The following is a 15,441-nucleotide window of genomic DNA, read 5'->3' as shown; positions in this document are numbered from 1 at the left end:
ACCTTTAAAGCCACACCAAGATCTTGGCCAAGGCTAGGTCAACCTTACACAGGGTGCCTATGTAGGAGATGGGATCAGAAGGAACACGTCACACAGCAGCAGTCAGATTTCTGGAGAGCCGGTAACTATGTAAACAGGCATACAGGCTCCAGTGCTTGGAGACTGAACATCTATTTCTGCTGTTCCATCTGGACCCATCATTAGGCAGGGTGGAGCAATGGCCAACCAAAGAACATTCCGTGGATATCCTGGTCAGTCTGACATGCTTACTAAACTACACATGTGGGTAATCATTAATCTGCTCTATTACAAAGCAAGAACTGCTACCAGTTCAATCTTCACAGTAGTCTACAATGATACACATATCACATCTCAGTTACCAAGCACTCCAGAGAAAATCCATGTCAATTATTTAAAGAAATTAAAGAGTCATTCAGTCCAAGGATGAGTTTCTCATGTTTAATCGAACAGATCTCCAGTGCACAGTAGCAATTTCTATATGAATACTAGTCCATGAAGAATTTGAGACTAGTTTTGAAATGGAAGCATCTTGAATAGTAAAAGCACACAATACAAATTACATAACGCACAAACCTCATTTGGTTCAAAAAGTCTTCAAGATAAACATTAGTTGGATTCTGGGAGATTACCTGTGGAAAATACCATGTATGCTTACTTTTGTTTTATACTTTCCTAGACAGCTTATGGATGCTAGGCTTTTTGTTTACGGACAAGTGTTCTGTTTTTTAAGAGACAGATATACATATGTGTACGTATATATGCAGATGCACTCTTAAGACATATATATAAAATACTATACTTCATTAAAAATGCCTTCTTTTTATTTATGTATACATATATCTATGTATGTATAGTCACGCACACAAACAAAAAATATTTTTTATTAAGAGCTGTTAATGGATAACAACCCTGTTCAGCTCAAACAGGTAATATCTCAACACAGAGCAAGATCACATCAAACAGGAGAAAGGTCCTGATGCAAGGTCTTTCTTCAGTGCAATATTAGGGAGTAGGAATCTTTCCTACAGGTAGCCATACCCACAGATGCTTACCTGTGCCTGTTATTTTAGATGTGTTTATACTGGCTCCCTAGTGACTTGTAGAAAAGCAGAGAAAGATAAAAGGTGGCAAATATGTCATTTTTGTTGTCAACAAGGGGAAAGACTTTCTGGAGATCTTCAGTCTTATGCCTTTAGCATTATCAGTTGTTCTGCTGTCTTAGTTTTCAATCCCCTCTGCAAAGCAATTAGATCTTTTTGGAAGTTGTTAATGTGCAGGCCCAGGGCAATTACATAAGATGTTATTTTAGTCGTGAACAACACATTAAATTTTGGATTCTGCCACTGTTGCAGATTAGCACAATGAAATTCTTCACCAGTTTGTGGCTAATGATGTCTAGGCACTTGGGGACCATGATATGCTTCTTTATCCCTTTCTGAAAGCTGAATTTAAGGCTATCCAGACACTAAATTTTCTGGACGCAGCTCCTCATGAAGAGGCATCCATGCCTTCTGTCTTGAAAATCTGCTCAGAGATAGTGTTAATAGGAGCTCCTGATAGATTCTGAATGGTTTCAGAAGTTGCACTGCATGTTGGAAAAAGGATATGGAATTAGATGGACCTTTGGCCTGACACAATCATAGTTGTTACTGTTTGAAAATACCATATTAAAGAGTACACAAATACTTTCAGGTTTTTAATGGACTCAAGCGTTATGTAGCTAGGCTGCAGGACTTCACTGACAATGAAAGAAACAAGTTTTACCCATTAACGTATGTAACGCTCCTGCACTGTCATACCAGATGACAACTACAGAATTAAAATTAATTGTCTCTACACATATCCTGGCTAGTCTTGTATTCAACACAAACAGGAAGTCATGTCCTGAGACCTCAAAACACCAAAGATTTCCTTCTGCCTATTTCAAAACAGCATTATATTCTCAAACAATGAGGTTCACTTACAAATTCATCTCTGCAGATTTCTTTGATCTAATGCTTAAGTGCATAGCTACTTCTTAAAGTATGTAAATTCCAAATAGGAACAGACCATTATATAAAAGCATTTGCATTTTGGAATTGTGTCCCACCATGGTTCAGAGAATTGCCCTTCCTGCTGAAGTTCATGAAGAAAAGTGGGAAAAACATTTTTTTCACTGTAGTATTTCCCAAGACTAACTCTGCTCCTCTGTTTATATCACACTGACTGGCTTTTTGTCCCAAGATCTTGCAATAGAGGTAAAATGTACTAACTTGTTTTATTCATGCAGCTTACCGCCAAACTGCTTGAAAGGTTTGCAAACCCAGAACTCTGGAAATACAGATTTAACAAAAACACTGCTCTAGCTAGACTTACTTAAATGTCACAACTGAAAGATTTAGTGTGCTTACTCTCTGCTTATTAAGTAAATATTTCCAGTATTTACAAATTAAGAAACTTTGCAACTGAGACTAAGTGGATACAACGTAAGCTCCAGGAGTAGAGCAGATATCTACCTGGAGAAAATAAAGTTACGGGTAAAAAAAAGTTAATGTCAACCTTTAAAATGCAAGTATTCTTAGCTATCCCAGTCTAGTAATAAGGAAGAACAGTAAGCATTAAAAGTGATCTGAATTTTGAAGTAATTACAGAAAAATAAAACTCAATGTATTAACTCTCCCTGGAGGAAAAAACAGAGTAATCTAATTCAAACTAGTCTATGGCTGTCCAGAGAGATTACCTCTGGAAGTACTGTAATTTTATTTGTAAAGTAAAATCACTTTTGCCTGGGGTGTGGAGGCCCAAGGGATTTTTTTAATTTTTTTTTTTCATTTGAAATGTGTAAAAGCTTCATAATGGCATGAATACTGAGGAAATAATTTTGTGTACAAAAGTACACATTCTGTGTAACCGTCTTTTTTGGTGATGCTAAACAGATACGTGTAACCAGTAAGAATACCAGATGTCGAGCATGAATGGTCATATAGTTCCACTTTTCCATATAGTGTCCATACATTCTAAGCTAAGCAGCAGAGTGTTTTTGAACTTCTTGCAAAAGCACCTCCTGACAAATTTGTGTTTAGACTAATCCTTATAATTCTAACGAAAAAATTCCTACTGGTTTTACTGAAAGTTTCTCTGTATAGGTTTTTGCCAGTACCTTACAAATGAGAGTCCTTTAAAAAAAAATAAAACACTATATACTTATGAGCTCTAACTTACTCAGTAGTCCACATAAACTGTTTTAATTCAACATCTCCAGTTAATATCAACTGGACCATTCTGACAGTCTCACTGATACAAAACTGTCTCAAAATAGTTTTGGTGGCTCTATGGAAAAAAACAAGATGTGTGGTCAAACAAGGCCTAACCTTAAATCTTATCTAAAATAAAGGACTTCACTAGGAGCCAGAAGCTCAAGTTTTGAACAGCTAAAAAGAAATAAAGTGAAACAATACCAGAAGCTTGGAATCAGGTATGAAGCATTCACATCTCTTGGAAATTTCACATTACTTACGACAATATATCTTGAGACCTTCCACCTTATTAGGAATCCAGCTGCTGAACAGTTCGCCTTTCTCTTTCCCATTTCCTGTTCATTAGTACCAATGGAAGTACTTCCTTACGAAGACTCCTGTTTAACAGTTTTACTGTTCCTGCTTACAGCTGTCCTGAACTGTAAAAGCATGGAATCTGACCTAAGACTGAGAACTGTATGGTAAACTTGGTAAGAACTACACGTTTCATTCTGCTGCTGTTTAGTTAGTCTGTGCTGTTTGTAGAGCTATTTGACAAGATTTTACACTTAAATGTGTACACTTCAATTCATAGCTAATAAATTCCATTCAGCAGTAAACTTTCATGCTTCCAGGCGACAGCACAAAAAGCCCCAGCAAACAGACTGCAGTGACTTCCCCAAGCAATAGACTACTGGATGGGAGATTTGCTTTTTGATCCAATTACTAGACCAAGATTTCTAGATGTATCAAGTTTTGGGTACAGTGGATTATTTTTTTAAGTGTATTTGGCTACTTACTTGTTGAGTAGCACTGGCTTGTTTATCACTGTATGCAGCTAAGCAAGCAGGCACCCATACAAAAATAGTTGGCTCCTGTCACTCACGCAGAGCAGTAACTCCGACTTCCCCGAGCACTTCCCCCACTTCGATGTCACAGTATCACCACGAGAGGGAGTGTTCGAGCTACGTTTCTTTTGAGAAACAGGAGGGGCTCTGCTTCACACTTTCGTACTTGACACTCGGAACTTGAAAATAATAAAATAAAAAACACTTTTCTACACCTTTGAACAACACACAAAACTTCTTACTCTTCTCGGCAGTGTACACATTCAGTTACTCTCCCATCCCAATAGCAAAATTTCTAACTATGTCTTGATACCTAAAACCTGCATCTTGGGAGCCAGGGGGGACGGGGCGACACACAGACAGACAGATGGATTTTTTTCATACCTAATTATGTTTCAAACTTAAGAGACAATTCAATCGCCAACTCTTCAGTGCTCTCCTACGCCTTTCCTAACATTTCTTTTCGTGTATTTATTGCTTATCCTCCAAACTGCCCAAACGTTTCTGCCTTCTAGCAACGGGAACATGAAACTGACCTGATCCCTGCAGGCAGCAGCAGAAGGATGAGGGTTCTCAACCATCAACCAGAGCAACTCAAGCAGTCATTACCTGTATGTGACCAGCCAATGTTCCAGAGTAGTGCTTAAAACCCAGTAACGCTGGTTACCAGTTTGTCTTGCTTTCCAAAGAACAGTGACTCAAATGTAGTGTGTCCGTTTTATCACTCTTGATCCAAGACACCTATGAGATTATCACAGAGACAACGATGGACAACTCTCACACCACAGGTTCATGCCAAGGTTAAATTTTATCTATGCAGCAAGTGGGCCACCCTGGAGAAAGCTGCAAAAGAATGTAACAAAAATCATAGAGCCAGCCCAAATATCACTAGTGTTTCACCTCATGAATAAGCTTCACTCAAACACTGGTTTAATTGCCACACACAGCAATGTAAACAAAGAGTTTGTCCTCAGCGGGAAGATCACATATGACAAATGCCAATTACATCAAACAACATGCTTCTGGAAGTTGCTCAAATACTACATAGATTAAATTTATAGAAAAGACCTTCACTGATCAGAAATGACCAAATTAAACACTGCCCATCCCATTTTGCTACCACTTACCAAATCTAGTGTAAGCAGCAAAACTGTACCGGTAGATCTGGCAAAAGTGGCTGAATATCTGCATGATTTGCGTTCAGATGACTACCTTACAGTCAAACGCTCCATAAACATTAAATTTCACTTAACAATTTCCCCCGGCCTGCATGTTCTTCACCAATAAATGCATGAACTGAACTTTCAATTGTTAATTACACCTCCTTCTCCTGCACTTCTAGTGACCCCAAAAATGCAAGTGAAGCTGTAAGAAGCAGTATAACTACAGTAAACTTAGTATCATTCAAGCAATTTCCGTCCAGCATCACTGTGCTTTGCTACAGCACAATAGTTCACAATACAGTAAGCCAGAATTGCTTGGAAAGGCAAAATCAACTTTTCGCTCATTTCATTCACTAGACTGCAGTTTGCCTTCCCAGTTTCAGAACTTCTGCTGTATAAGCAGTTTCATCTTGCCAAAAAGACTTCTGTAAACTTCAACAGTGGATCAGGAAAGGCATGGGGTGGAATTTTAATAAGATATGCAAAGGCTGACTTACCAATTGGCCCACTGACTTGTTAAAAAAATAAACCAATGTCACATAAAAAGTTGTTGACATGTTTTACATACAAAACCTCTCACGATAGCTGCATACATATCTCTGAACGTAACATTGATAACTAATGAACGAACATGGAATCAAATATTTTTTAAAAAAAACTTATCAAGGAATGCAGTAACACAATCAGAATGGCTGTTATATTTTTCTTTCATTCCCTTACAGATTTACTTGAGTGCTCCCCTACATTGCATTAGCCTTAAGAAAAAAGCTTTAGCCTGTCTTTTTACCCTCAGTCTATTTACCTTCAATCTACTTTCCTCCATCCTGTGTTTACATATATAAAAAGGTATCACTTTAACTTTTCATTAATGCACATTTGACCAGTGGATGAAGATAAGGCTTTTATTAGAAAACTAAAAACAAACTATTTGAGTAGCCACTCTTACTGCAGAAATAATATTTGAATGCCAACACTACCTCAGCAAAAGAGGCTTAAATGAACTATCTTAAAATAAAAATTTAAATTACTTTTCTTATCTCGTAATTTTCATTATTTCAACTGTATCTTGACAAAATGTTCAGAATCGAAAAGTAAAGGCTTAAGTGTATTTGAAATTAACAGTTGTGTCTCCACCTACTGGAAAAGTGAATTTAACTGAAACAGTAATTTGATCCTTTGAGATTTGGGTAAGCAAAAGCTGTAAGAGCAATGTTTTTGTGTGAGATGCCGAGAATTGGTTTCCTCCTCCCTCAAAAATAAAGTTTGCAGAAACCACTGACATCCCCCGCAGTCAGCAGGGATTTCACAAGGTTCTTACTCTCAAACAGTTACTTGTTAGAATCCAAAACTAGTCAATACTCTTAAAATAACATATCCAAGTAATTTCTTACGTAACATGTGTTGCCGGTAAATCTGAAGTGTTATCTAATTTCATTATCTTTCCACCATGCTTTCATGAGACCTGGACACTAACATTAAAACAAGTGCTTTAAATAACTAACGTGTAAAACTCACAGAATGGTTGCTAATATGAAGCATTCTCAATAGGCAACACCTTTTTTTTTAAGCCAAAGAGACCTTGAAAATAATTAAACAAGAGAGAAAAGTAGAGTTTCAAATTTTCATTTTTATTACTTAATACAGGTTGTGAAATTACTTACCATCATTTTAAAGACTCTAATTAACCCAAAATAGGAATGTAAATGTTTTTATATGAAAAAAACACTTTTAACCTCTAGTTTTCTCTTTTTTGTCTCCATTATTCTTGTAAGAATGACATCAGCTATAACTAAATAATTCAGGCTTGCTTTATTCTTGAAAAAAGCAATTTTTAAGCCACAGGATAGCACACTAACATAACAATTCTTTGTTTATCCCACTGCAAAAGACAACAGTTTTGCTGTAGTATAATCTGAGATCCAATTGCAGATGGCTTTAATGACCATGGAATCGGGTAACACCTTAACTTAAAAATGATCTTAACTCCTTCCCCCAAAACCTGAACTGTTATTCTGACATTTTGTTGAACTTATATTAGAAAGACTTTAGTCACAACCATACTGCGCTATCCAATAACACCTATTAGTCCAGCTATTTGGCACTGCCTAACACATGCTTAAATAAAATCTTAGATCAGTTTTAAGCTCTGAAACATCATCAACTATTTATCCTGTGATAAAAAGTCAAATTGACACCTCCCTGTCAATGAAAACAAAACATCACATTCCTCTAATAGTATCTGTGACCAGCACATCTGTATTTCAGCCTGCCTCTCACCTGTCAGCCTGAACTAAACTCACTTTTCCCCACAACTCTTTGTGAGCTTCTTCTATTGTGGTGGATATGGACAGTAAAACCACTTTCCCTCTCTCAGACTTGCTCTTAACCCTGCCATCATATTCTGCTTCACATTTCCATACAAATAACTCCAATAGTGTCTGTACCACTCCAGTTGCAGGATGCTTTTAAAAAGTTCATTTTTTACCATATGTGCAAGGCCATACCCATTCTAGTTTGCCTCAGCACTGAATTTACATAACATAGACTGTGCACTTCCTACTGGTAGGGTAACTTGCTTGGCTTGTTAAGAAGAGTTAAGTGGAGTTTCTCCCTACACCTCAGCTCCTCAATTGGCTCTCTTCTCCTCAAAAGAACAAACACGAACATCTCATTTAAGGCCAGCTCAAACAAACAAAACAGAAAAAAAAAAAAAGGAGCGGGAGAAAAAGAATAAGCAGGAAAAACCAAGTTCAGGTATATGCAGTGTTGAGAAACATCTGTCCATCCTGTGGTACCCTTTCCTCGTCTAGTAGCGTAACCACTACCTCAGTCAGTTCCCTCAAACCTGGATGAGTCAATTTTTATCCATTTTTACCTTAAACACAGAACAGAACAGGGCATTTTATTTAAACTTGTGTGACTTTTTTAATCCTTTCAAATCTTACAACAGGATAATTCATTCCACATCTGGATGGTGACTGCAACACCTGAAGTACGACCACAAACACTATCACAATCCCAAGTGCATACCTGATCCTTAAGTAAAAAGAAATTCCTCACCCTTTTCTACAGCATAAGAAAAGATTCACTGATCTACAGATCAGCCTCTCCCGCACAGAGGAGCAAGAGACTGGGACAGTCTCATCAAGTCAGAACTTTAAATCACTTATAACTATAGCAGAAAGCATTGTTTTAAAACAGGACACTAAACTTTTTCTAAAACTGCATTCAAACTGTAAGTAATTTCTACAAATAAATACATTTGGAAAAACAGATGATTCAGGGACTGAGTCACTGTACAAAGAGACTCATGCTAAAGACTATATTACCATAATGACAGGCAAAAGAAAGTTTTATCCAGATCACTGACCTTTGTTTCTGCACGTAGAAATACCCAACACACGGACCTAATAGCAAGCTGGAGCTTGATTCTGACTAAGAATCCGAGTGTTTGAGGACAATGCTCTGATCACATCCTTAATAGCTCAAAATAAAGCCTGCCAAATTATTTGCTACATTATCGGTTCTCCTGCTTTTACTGTGGTTAAACGTCAACCAAAAATGCCAAAAGTAGTAAGTTACATTGCCTGGATTTTGGTTTCTTTCTACCTCCCTGAGGTTTGCATACACAGTAATTCAGAAAAAAAGACCAGATTAAATTTTTATGCTTTAAATAAGAAGCGTCCTAAAAATTAGGGTTCTTGCAGACATGCATCCTCTCTATTAGCCTTCATTAAGGCTCCTTCATATTAGCCAGACGTGTTTTCACTACTTCCTTTCTTATTTAAAAAAAAAAAAAACCAAACATATGTGATTAAGCCATGATTTAAGTTAATAGCTTCCATTATTTGTTTAAAGAAAAAAAAAAGCAACAAGAGGTAGTTCAAGAAAGGCCCAATTGCACATATGTTGCAACAGCTTTTCAATCATTTTAGAGACTTCTTGTGTGTAGTTAGCCCACTAATATAGCAGCAGAACAGACACCATTCCACATAGCCCATACAGTACATTTGTCAATAATTTCCATATTAAGTAGTTCTTGACAAGACAGGCTGAAACAGCAGTGATCCATAGGATCTGAAACAAATGCAAGCACACAGAATTCAAAGAAGCTGAATATACACACTTTTAGTTAGATGCTGAAGGTTCCATAAAAAAATAAAAAAACAAAAAAACACCACCACCCCCAAAACCCAACAACAAAGAGAGTAATTAAAACGCACCTAGAAAAGATGAAGAAATAAAAAACTAACAATGGTACCAGCATTATGACACCATGTCTCAGTCCTGCAGATTTTTCACAGCAATATGGGTCTCAGGTAATCTATATAGTGCATTACTTCAAAATAAGGAGAGCAAGATCATAAATTCCAAACATTTCAAGGGAGGGAAGAGGAAATCATAGATTTCTCTGAAGAGTCGTTTAAAAATCATATTAAAATGAGCTCAAACTAGGCTAGACAATTATCAGCACTTTATTTAAATGAGAATTTTCTCTATGGCATTTTCAAGAAGGATTTTGTGACAGATGTTGCATGGTCCAGTCACATGTCGAAGTATTAAAAGCCAACCACCTCAGCAGAAATAAGAGGAAACATTATGATGCTAGCGTCAACTCAACCAGTTTAAGAGACACTATCTGTTCAGAAGCAGCATGCTAAAATTTGTTCAAAGCCTCCTCTAGTCCGACATCTATTTATAGCTGCCCAGCCTCTCTACAATTTCTCACAGCCCCTCCTCCTCTCAAAGCCAAGTCAGGGAAGTTTAATGGATATAATCCTGGGCCTTGTGCCGCAAGATTGTCAGAAGATCTGCAGCTCTCCTCCAGTGTGCCATAAGATCAAGAGAGAATGGTCTAACCAACACAAGAGTCAAACACATGGGATAAATCTTATCTCTCCTCTTTAGGAACAAACTGGTTTTTCCTCTGCCAGTGTGTTGACGGTAATGAACCACATAAGCAACAGAGCCTCAGCAAAAGATACCTGCCTCCTTCCTCATCACAGAGCAAGAGCGTAAGCCAACTGCCTTGGATAGCTTCTGTCTTGGCTTTCAAGTCAGCTTTGACCCCTGGACAGCAGCAATGTCATCCCTGCACCTTCCCACTTTATAATATAATGTTACTACTGTACATTGTACCTTCCCAAAAGAAACTAGGAGGCTGTTGGCTTTTCTTTTCAGTGCAGTTTCTGGTTAACATGCAATATCCACCACCCAGCCATGCATGTGCATGTCTTTATAAAGCACTGATCCAGACAGGCTCCCTTTCACCAGCATCTCCACCAACAGCCGTAGCATCGCAGAAAGGGTGCATACGTTCTCCTGCATACGGAGCAGAACACCACGGGCTGAACTCTGCCACAAGCTTTCCACATCCTTGGTAGCCTCTCCTACCACCTACATCCACTTGCCTGTAGTACTAGTACAGACGCTAAGGAGATGACAGCACTACTGGAAAACTCCTGCCCACCCGATTACAACCACATTTTCTCCTCTTTCCCCAGTCAGAGGCAGACGGAAGGGGAGGGATGACTTCCTCGGGAGGAAAATAAGCAGGGAAAAGCCGGGGCAGAGATCAAGAGAGAAGGAATCACCCCAAAGGGAGAGCAGATAATCCCTGGGAGGCGAGGCTGCGGAGGGGCATAACTGGGGAAGGAGAGACAGGGACAGGGAACCGGGGGGATAATCCGGCAGAGAAGGGGGGAGATAATCCCCTCGGAGGAGGGGGGAGGCGGAGGATCCCGGCGAGGGAGGGGCGGGAAATCTGATAATCTCCAGGAGGAGAGAAAATACCGGGAAGGGGGTGGGGGAAGGAGGGTGGGCGGGTAGATAATCCGGAGCGGCAGATGAAGAGCAAGTCTCCCGGGGACGTATCCGGAGGCGGGAGGAGGAGGGTTAATCCTCGCTCTGGGGGCAAAAAAAAAATCCCTCTTCCCCGACTCCGGCGCTGCCATGTTCGCTCCCCTGCAGGCCCGCCCGGCACCGGTACCTGCGGGCGGCTCGTCCCCCCTCACGCCACACGCACACGGGGCGTCTCAGCTCCCGCCGCCCGGCCCCGGGGCAAGGGGCTCGGCCGGCATCGCTGGAGGACCCCGCCTCCCACCACCATTTCCCCCGCCGGCTTGAAGGGAGGCAGAAGCAAGCGGACGAACCCTCCCTGCCCCCCACCCCCCGTGCACACGCGACCTCCTCGCCGGTGCCGCAACTCACCGGCTGGCACCGGCTCCCGCTCCCCGTCCCCTCCTCAGCGGGCGCCGCTCAGCCCCATCTACGAACTCGTGCGCGCGAGCTGGCGGAGGCAGAGCGCGAGCCAGAGATGCCGCCGCTGCTTCCCCCGCCGGCTCCACCGCTGCCGTTCCTGCCGCTCTGCGCCCGCCTCGGACGCGCGCCGCCGGCGTGGCTGTAGCACGCGCTCCCGCCCCCTGCCTCCCGCCCTCCGCCCCACCAGCGCGCGCGCGCGCGAGCGAGGGCGGGCGGGCGGCCTCCGCCGCGGTGGCGCGCGAGCACCTCCCCCGCCTCCCGGAGCAAACGGCTGGGCGCCTGAGGGGGCGCGCGCCTCCGCCGCCTGTCCCCCTGTATGGCCGCCCGGCGGGACCCGCCCCCGCGGTGTGTGAGGGGGCTGAGTGTGAGAGGGAGCTGTGAGTGTGAGAGGGGCTGAGTGTGAGGGAGAGTTTGAGGGAGGCCATGCATGTGAGGGAAGCTGTGAGTGTGAGGGAGGCTGAGTGTGAGGGAGGTTGTGAGTGCAAGAGAGGCTGAATGTGAGGGAGGCCATGCGTGTGGGAGAGGCTGAGTGTGAGGGCAGCTGTAAGTGGGACACAGGCTGAGTGTGAGAGGCTGTGAGTGTGAAAGAGGCTGAGCTTGTGAGGGAGGCTGAGTGTGAGAGGCTGAGTGTAAGAGAGGCTGTGAGCGTGAGGGAGGCTGAGCGTGAGGGAGGCTGAGCGTGAGGGAGAGTGTGGCGGAAGCTATGTGTGCAAGTGAGGCTGTGCACGTGAGAGGCTGAGTGTGAGGAAGGCTGTGAGTGTGATGGAAGCTGAGTGTGAGTGAAGCTGTGCATATGAGAGAGGATGAGTATGAGGGAGGCTGTGAGGGTGAGAGGCTGAGTGTGTGAGGGAGGCTGTGAGTGTGTAAGTGAGGGTGAGGGAGGCTGTCAGTGTGAGAGGCTGAGTGTGAGGGAGGCCGTGAGTGTGAGGGAGCATGTGTGAGAGCGAACGAGGGCATACGTCTGTGGGAGTGTGTGTGAGAGAGCATATATCTGTGACTGTGACTGTGCATGTCAGGATTTGTGTGAGGGTGAGAGGGTGCCTGCGTGTGGCCACATGTGAAGGGAGAGCGTACAGGTGTGTCAGTGAGTTGGTGTGAAAGGGCACGTGTGTGTTTGCCTAAAAAAAGCCAGTGTTTGTGAGGGCGAGTGTGTTTGTGATGCGGAGCAGTAGTGTCTGCGAGAGTGTACGTATGCGTGTGAAAGAACATGAACTTGTGCATGTCCCCGTAGTCTGGAGCGTGGGGCACATGCATTCCCTGGCTGGAATTGGTGTCCGTGTTTGCCAGGGCAGGTTTCGACTCTCCTTGGTCCAAGTCAGGAGGGACAAGCCAGCGTTTCACTTGGCGCTGCCTGTTCAGTCACCAAGCGTGAGAAGCACTGGCAAAGGATAAGTCAAATATTTCAAACGGGAAAGCAGGGGAGGGGGGAATTTCCCCTAATACCAATAACCTTCTAGACCACTGAGATGGAAACAACACTGAAAAACTGATTTTCCTGATCACTGTTTAAACATTTCATTTGTTTTGAACAGTGATAATAGACAAGCTTTCGCTGTTTGCTTCTGGTTGATTTTGCGGAGACTCTCACCTCTCGATACTCTTGGATTTAATGACATTTGAGTTGCAAACATTAAGTCAGTCTTGCACTCACTGAAGCTGGAGTATCTCAGGGTAAAATTTGCCCCAGAAAAGAAAATGTTCGTACCCAAAGCAATGCTTCATTCCTGAGCTTGTTTCCATTCGCTTTTTCCTTCCCTTACCGGATTTCCAAAAATTTTTAAATCTAAGTCTACAGTTCAACTGTAATCTACTTAATTATGCTGTTTTAAGAATACATGATAGCCTGCTGTGACATATGGTAACCCTTAATAATAACCTGGCTGCAATTCACACTGGCTTTTGCTTTGGGAGCCATTGGGGAGAAGGAAAGCCAGAACTATGTGGGGGTAGGGTTTGAACAGAAAATCCAGTAGGTATCGATTTTCATTTTAGCAGGTTCAGATTGTGCTTTCCTACCGAAAGAATAAACTGATTTTTATGCAACCAAAGGTATCAAAAGAAGCGGCATATATATGAAGGGCGTAATTAAAGAAATTGTGGAACAGCAGCCAGCAGGTGAAAAACTTGTCTCAGATTGACCAATAAAGATGCATCAAGTAAATAAGATCTTGCTATCCTCATTTTAGGAAACCAGCATGTAAAATTCCTTTAGGAATTATTTTTACTTACTCTTCAAATTACGGTAGCTACCAAAGGCTCTGCTCAGAAAAGAGTAACTGTGCCGAGAGCTTCACAAGCACATGGAATTATGCATCCCTGGGTCCAAAGAGCTTACAACTCTCCTGTGTTTTCTCAGTAAAAAAGTCCAAATTAAACATATTTTTGGTAATTTTCTTCACAAGCAATTATATTTTCCTTATTAAACTGAAAGGAAACTTAACGCATCATGAGGGATTCTAAGCTAAGTAATGACGAACCACCCTTTCGGTGTTCGAACACTTGCGGCTACAATGGAAAAACTGACAGGCGTAGAAAATCCTCACACCCCAAAAAATAACTCCAGATCCTTCTGTCCTTTGCCCCTCATTTATTTTTTGTGATGTTCTAATGGAAAACCTTTTGAACCAGAGCCACAAAATGTGTAACTGTCATCTCGTCCTGTATTTCACAACTCAACATCTTGTTGACTTCTTCTCTTACAGTCCCTGCGTTTGAGGAGGCTGAGCATTATTCTATTAAGGAGAAAGGGTTGCAGCAATTTATGTTGGCATCTTTCATGATATCCTGACTTTACCTTTGTGGCCAACGAAAGAAAATCCCTTCACTGCAAAACTTAGAGGCTCCTTGTTACGGTTCAACTCAAAGCCTGAATCCAAACCTGTGAAACATGAGAGCCCGTTTTTGGCTGTGGCAGAAATATCTAAACACAAAGTACTTTGACTGCTCCACAGCCTTTTGAATGTCTTCCATGCTGGCCTCTGCAGCTGCCATTTGGCTATTAAAGCCCTTTAGGGAATGTGTCCCAAATGCTCGCACACCATTTCTTGCCCACTACTTAATCCATCTGACCTGTTAGGGTTAAGGAGAAAACAGAGATGTATTGTTTTAGAGAAGAATTTAGAAATTGATGTTTACCCTCTGGCAAGAATTATCCTATCCTTTTGGCTTTTTACCACTTACATTCACATGCCGTTCGTAACGAAAATCCCCTGTCCAAGGATGGTCATTAGGACCCTGATGGTGCAGTTCAATCTGATAGCTTTGCATCATTCCTGCAGCGCAAAACGACTGTAAATCTCCCTTATCCATTTAACAGGCAATTACTGCACTTCAGCCAAGCCTCACCCTGTTCCCAGTTTAGGGCAGAGAAGACGGGGACCTAGCCAGGGCTGACTTATGCCCCAGCAATTTCTGGCTAGTGATCATGGTCAGCCAGCCATAAATTAGAATAGTGCCAAAGCCGAGTTGCTTTATGCCAGGGATTATCTCAGTCTCTGTCTAGCCACAGGATTCAGGGAGCATAAAGACTGTATGGTGGGTCAGACCCAGCCCTCACACTTTTGGCCAGATTGATTAGTATTCACTTGAACGGGAGTTTATGACTTTATAAAGCTTTGAACTCTGCCTTTGATGATACAGATCTCACTCAAGCGAAAGGTTTCTTTTCCTATGAAGTCTGATTCTCCTCTCTGTAGAACCACAGAGACTAGGCTTCTAATGTTGTGATAGTTCTCTGCTGGTGCTACAACATGGTAGAGGTCTTTCTCCAGGGTCTTTTGCTAGGGCTCCTGCCCTGATATAGAGGGGTAGATGAGCAGACGCTCCAGTGTACAAAATGTGGGAAGGGGGATGATGTGGTTTTCAGTCCCCTTACAGTTTTGGGTATACAACTGGGAAACAAAACCTCTAATCACCACCAGCACTGCCACATTT

General features: G+C 42.1%; 1 protein-coding gene across 2 annotated transcripts in view; it reads right to left on the bottom strand.

Moving 5' to 3' along the window:
* The window catches only part of PALS2 (protein associated with LIN7 2, MAGUK p55 family member), a 61,455-nt gene extending 49,729 nt beyond the window's left edge, over positions 1-11,726 (bottom strand). The window contains exon 1 of one of the 2 annotated variants that reach the window (XM_063325028.1): positions 11,458-11,726. The gene's annotated coding sequence lies outside the window, so the exon portion shown is untranslated. The remainder of the gene's footprint in view (positions 1-11,457) is intronic. The other variant, XM_063325027.1, reaches the window with a different exon arrangement.
* Positions 11,727-15,441: the final 3,715 nt, after the last annotated feature.

This window comes from Chroicocephalus ridibundus, chromosome 2 (assembly GCF_963924245.1).
Source record: "Chroicocephalus ridibundus chromosome 2, bChrRid1.1, whole genome shotgun sequence".
NCBI lineage: Eukaryota > Metazoa > Chordata > Aves > Charadriiformes > Laridae > Chroicocephalus > Chroicocephalus ridibundus.
The sequence above is the reverse complement of the archived record's forward strand: the minus strand, read 5'-3'. Positions and strand labels throughout refer to the sequence as shown.